Here is a 6,000-nt window from a genome sequence, read left to right as displayed (position 1 = left end):
ACCAAACTTATTTCCCCATCTCTCCTTTACTGGCTCTCTCCCTCTGTCTCCATCACTCTCTCATCTCCTCTCACCTAGCGCCAGTAAGAGGGGCAGTCTTCCAAAGACAATATTATTATTAATAATAATAATTCACCAACCCCTCCTCTCAGTCTCGCCTTCTGGTACATGTCAACCTGAAATACCTTGTACTACTTACTGCACATTGAACTGGTTACTGTACTCCCTGTATATAGCTCCATGTTTGTGTATTTTATTCCTCTACTATTTTGATTTAAAGGTTCATTTGTTGGTAAGAGCTTGGAAACAAGCATTTCACAGTAAGGTCTACACTCGTATTTGGCACATGTGACATATACATTGATTAGATGTATAATCTCCTGTTAGCTGGTGCCAGCAACAGTGCCACTGTTCAAAGGAGACACTAGTTCTCTAGAGTAAATCTCTCCCCGACGCCTTTAATTACCAGCGCCAAACAGCACTAAGCATAATGCACTGCATTAGGGCACTCCCAGACACACACCAAATATGACTAGAGGACAATGTTCATAGAGTAACAGACAAGGGCAGTACAAACTGTACAGCATCTCAAAACACAGCTTGGAGTGTCTTCAAACATGAGTATACAGGGGTTGGGCTCTACTCACCAGAAAAGTGGTGTCAGCATATAGACTTCCATGTGTCAAGGTCCTCTCTCCCTAATAATAGTCCCCTAGTTGTGTCTCAAGTTAATATGGAGGAAAGGAGAGGAAGCCAATCGCATCGTTGAGAGGAACCCCATTCATAGCCTGCCTGTCTCTCTGCATGGCACTAGCTAGAGGACCAGCCCCCAGTCATAGCCTGTCTGGTCCTCTGCGTGGCACTAGCTAGAGGACCAGCCCCCAGTCATAGCCTGTCTGGTCCTCTGCGTGGCACTAGCTAGAGGACCAGCCCCCAGTCATAGCCTGTCTCTCTGCGTGGCACTAGCTAGAGGACCAGCCCCCAGTCATAGCCTGTCTCTCTGTGTGGCAATAGCTAGAGGACCAGCCCCCAGTCATAGCCTGTCTCTCTGCGTGGCACTTGCTAGAGGACCAGCCCCCAGTCATAGTCTGTCTCTCTGCGTGGCACTAGCTAGAGGACCAGCCCCCAGTCATAGCCTGTCTCTCTGCGTGGCACTAGCTAGAGGTCCAGCCCCCAGTCATAGCCTGCCTCTCTGCGTGGCACTAGCTAGAGGACCAGCCCCCAGTCATAGCCTGTCTCTCTGCGTGGCACTAGCTAGAGGACCAGCCCCCAGTCATAGTCCGTCTCTCTGCGTGGCACTAGCTAGAGGACCAGCCCATGGCAGCCACATTCTGGTAAGGCCAGACCAGCCCTGCTGCCACAATATTGCCGGAAACTCATGCAAATAACTGTCATATTTGCAAACTAGTACTTCTGCAATTACACCCAGCTGTCAGCACAGATGGAGAGGAGAGAGCAAACACATCAAGTCAGTCTGTAAAGACCATGTGTTTTTTACCACACAGGAAATACAACACGTACTGTAGGGATAGGAACACTGTGGGTGTGAAACTGACTGATATCAGGCAGAATCCTGTAGCCTAATCATACGTAGATGACAAAGACAGGCCTAGACTAATAGAATTTAAAAAGTCAATATTGGTTAATTTCCATTAACTCATTTTAACCAAAAAAAAAAACAGAAATGGCCAAGACAGCTAGGCCTACACACAAAACAAATGCCAACAATGGGCCCATTTAGGCCTAGGCTGCATTCAGTTCAACTGAGTTAGGAGCGCTTCATTCTTTCTGTCTAACCTACAACTTATATAATTAGACTACTTTATGATTAGCATAACGTGGCATTTCTGCACAAGTCTTCATGAAGGAGAACAAAAAGTCACAAGCTGATCAGTTATCCTGCTATGTTCCACATACACCATAACCAGTTCCCCCGTTTGTAGTTCCAACACATCCCTTTCTTTTCCAGCTGGACTGAATGTTGTTGGGTACACATTGTGTGTCCACTCAGCACTTTAACAAATAGTATAGTATCACCTGATACCTAGAGATAGGAGGCTTAGCCTAGGTCTATATGAACCTAGGAAGAATAGTACAACACACACCACTAAAATACCCACACCTATCCTGAGAAAGAACAGCTAGGTTGCACATTCACCCCCCCTTGCCTGTAGAAGCTAAACTGGGAGAAAAGTGAGTGAGTGAACTTGCAGTACTGGGGCCTAGCTGAGACAGGCCCTGGCTGCGTCACAAATTAAACCCTATTCCCCTTGGTAGAAGTAGTGCAGCATAAAAGGAATAGGATGTGCTTTGGGACTCAGACGCCGAGGCATAGTCAGCTCGGCCCAGAGACAGAGTCTCTTCTATCTGCAGTCACATGCTCCCCTGGTGGGCCTGCAATGTACGACACTGCCAGGCAGGGAGCGTGGGAGCTGATAGGGGGAGTATAGTACACCCACCGGCCTCAATTAGCTGGCCACTCTGGAGAATATCACACACTGAGGAGGGAGGGGCGGCAGGGGAGTGAAAAATACATTAAAAACAAAAAATTGGGAGGGTAGTGGCTAGTGCTGAGCAATTAAACAACATTTTGGTTATTTTTTTTGGACGAAGGTTCAATTATTTGAATTCAATTTTTTTTCCTGTGAGCTCAATGTGCATTTTCTCACTGCAGTTTCTTTAGAGATCAATCAGATCAACCCAAACTGTGTGATTTAGTAGAGAGCCGTTTCCAACAGGCTAATATTCTACACAATTTAGAGCAGAAAATGTGTTAACTACACAATGACCAGAATGCATTGCGAGCCTGATGGAGAGCAGATGCTCCGCGAGGTATCTCTACCTGAAAATACATGATCTAAGATATTGATAGATGGTATTCAACAGTAATATTAGAATGCCTTATTTACTTCAAAGAACTAAAATGGTGATTTTGTCAGACAGCATCGGCAGCAGCTCTATAGAGATGAGATGACTTGGAATAATAAAGTCATCAAATCAAACGTAATATACACTTTAGAATTATTTTATTCAAGTAATGTGAATAAATAGTTAATTGATAACCATAATTTAGTCACTGTCATCATGGAACTCTTAGACAGTTTTATTCTGTTACACAGCATTCAACCCACAATGAAGTGGATTTAATGTAAAAAATATAATACATTGAAACTTCTTCATAATCCAACCAGAACCAAACCGACCTCAAAAAGCACAAATAGTTGTGTATAGAGGGTGAGAATGAGCCCAGTATCAGAGAACAGAGAGAACAACCCCAACAGGTAATGACAGAGACGGGAGTTCAGCCAGGGGTACCTGGCTGGGGAAAACTAGATTAGATATGAAGGCAAAGCAGCCGTGTGTGTGTGTGATATATATAAAACCGAGAGAGTCCTAGCCTAATTACAAAACAACTGACTGATGGAGAAATAATGGGACTGAGGTTTATTTGCATGTTAGTAAAGTAAGCAGTGGTGAGTGAGTTGTGTGTTTGACAGGTCACATGTACTAGGCTGGCATGATCAGCAGTGGGATAGGTGCCAGTGAGAGACTGCCTGGAAGACAAAACCACAGGAAAGACCTACTTCAATGGAACACTAATCGACTAACAATGAAGCAATTAGGCAGAAGAGGCAGTGCTGTATCAGGATTACAGTCACAGGTAAGAGGCAGTGCTGTATCAGGAGTACAGTCACAGGTAAGAGGCGGTGCTGTATCAGGATCACAGTCACAGGTAAGAGGCAGTGTTGTATCAGGAGTACAGTCACAGGTAAGAGGCAGTGCTGTATCAGGAGTACAGTCACAGGTAAGAGGCGGTGCTGTATCAGGATTACAGTCACAGGTAAGAGGCAGTGCTGTATCAGGATTAGTGTCACAGGGAGGAGGCAGTGCTGTATCAGGATTACAGTCACAGGTAAGAGGCAGTGCTGTATCAGGATTACAGTCACAGGTAAGAGGCGGTGCTGTATCAGGATCACAGTCACAGGTAAGAGGCAGTGCTGTATCAGGATCACAGTCACAGGTAAGAGGCAGTGTTGTATCAGGATCTCAGTCACAGGTAAGAGGCAGTGTTGTATCAGGATCACAGTCACAGGTAAGAGGCAGTGTTGTATCAGGATCACAGTCACAGGTGTTGATCGGCACGACAGCATTTACCCATGACTGTATTCATGATGCAGCACTGTTTCGCATGCCTTTTTGCTTTTGTAAAACTTACCAACCTACTCAAATAACAATGAAATACACATTTTCATTCAAACCAAGTCAATTCAAACGATTTCATTCTTCCATCAGAAGATATAGTCCAGACAAAAAGCTGGTTGTTAGTTATTTTGGTCATGTTGCTACAGGCGCGACAAAATCATTCATTATGTTTGCATAGTTGCTATGCAAAATAACTGGTCATCCATTCTAAAAAAAATGGTTGTCACTTGCTAGCTAGCCAGCCAACTTCCGGCTTATACTAACCCCGCTGTACCACCCTAAATGCTCGGCTTATACTAACCCCGCTGTACCACACTAAATGCTAGGCTTATACTAACCCCGCTGTACCACACTAAATGCTAGGCTTATACTAACCCCGCTGTACCACACTAAATGCTAGGCTTATACTAACCCCGCTGTACCACACTAAATGCTAGGCTTATACTAACCCCGCTGTACCACACTAAATGCTAGGCTTATACTAACCCCGCTGTACCACACTAAATGCTAGGCTTATACTAACCCCGCTGTACCACACTAAATGCTAGGCTTATACTAACCCCGCTGTACCACACTAAATGCTAGGCTTATACTAACCCCGCTGTACCACACTAAATGCTAGGCTTATACTAACCCCGCTGTACCACACTAAATGCTAGGCTTATACTAACCCCGCTGTACCATACTAAATGCTAGGCTAATACTAACCCCGCTGTACCACACTAAATGGTAGGCTGGAAGCAAGGGGAAATAATGAGTGAGAGGAGATCTATACACAAGAGACAACATGAATAGGATATTGTGAAGAGGCGCAGTGATCATTTTCAGATGGAACTGTTAGCAGGCATAGGTGTCTGTGACAGCCAACACAGCACGACTTGGAACATTGCTCATCCAAATCAGCATCCAGAACACTGCTTTTTACATCTCTTACGTATTCTCTACGTGAAAGGGATAAATGCTGTGGGATTTCAAGCTACAATATGCTAGGCTATAGCCTATCTAGCCATCTATGAGGAGTGAAACACAAACCACCTGAGATTACCATGTCAACCCCTCCTCTCTACCCCTCAGACATCCCTGAACAGGGAGAAACATATGGGATCAGTAGGGGTTTTGAATAACTAATACATCCACCACAGTGCCCTAATCCCCTTCCTCAGATCCCCCATATATTTACTACAAATCCAGCTGAGCCACTGGCACGGACCCAGGACGAGTCCCAAAGGGCACCCTATATTGTACACTACTTTGACCAGGTTCCTATGGTGGCTGTGCTGAAGATTTAGGCAAGCGGAATCTGCTGGAACATGGGTTTAGGTCACAATAACATTGTGGGTCTAAGTAGATATCCTAGCAGTTAATAGGTGTTGGACCAGTAACAGAAAGCTGGCTGGTTCAAACACACAAGCAGACTAGGTGAAACATCTGTTGATGTGCCCTTGAGCAAGGCACTTGACTAATTGCTCCTGTAGGGCATTAGAGAAAAATGACTAAAATGTAAATAACATGGGTAACTAGGTAGGTCAGCAGACAAATCTTACAGAAAAAAAAGGCAACAGGAAAGGCTTATGTATTCAGATACTGAAATAGCACTACGCATTTGTTGACTTTCAAATGAATACAAACTAGCACTACTAGATAGTTATGGGGAGAAAAAGAAAAAATAAATCGATAGTCATGTGACCCGTTTCAGGAAACTAGGCATATGTCGGTCGCGGGTCACTAGTTCAAAGGAGAACTGTTTGAAAGTAACTTTATTTGCTAAATGAGTTTTTTGGCAGAAATGCCTTCTCG

At 44.5% G+C, this 6,000-nt stretch overlaps 1 protein-coding gene across 3 annotated transcripts in view; it reads right to left on the bottom strand.

The window, feature by feature from the left end:
- The window catches only part of LOC139392435 (protein tyrosine phosphatase type IVA 2-like), a 47,823-nt gene that overhangs the window by 15,257 nt on the left and 26,566 nt on the right, over positions 1–6,000 (bottom strand). Inside the window, exon 1 of one of the 3 annotated variants that reach the window (XM_071140416.1) lies at positions 648–1,244. The exons of the other annotated variants lie outside the window; for them this stretch is intronic. The gene's annotated coding sequence lies outside the window, so the exon portion shown is untranslated. Of the gene's footprint in view, positions 1–647; positions 1,245–6,000 lie in introns of those variants that run through there. 3 annotated transcript variants of the gene reach the window in all.

This window comes from Oncorhynchus clarkii, chromosome 32 (genome assembly GCF_045791955.1).
Source record: "Oncorhynchus clarkii lewisi isolate Uvic-CL-2024 chromosome 32, UVic_Ocla_1.0, whole genome shotgun sequence".
NCBI lineage: Eukaryota > Metazoa > Chordata > Actinopteri > Salmoniformes > Salmonidae > Oncorhynchus > Oncorhynchus clarkii.
Note: the sequence above shows the minus strand (reverse complement) of the source record. Positions and strands in the feature narration are given on the sequence as shown.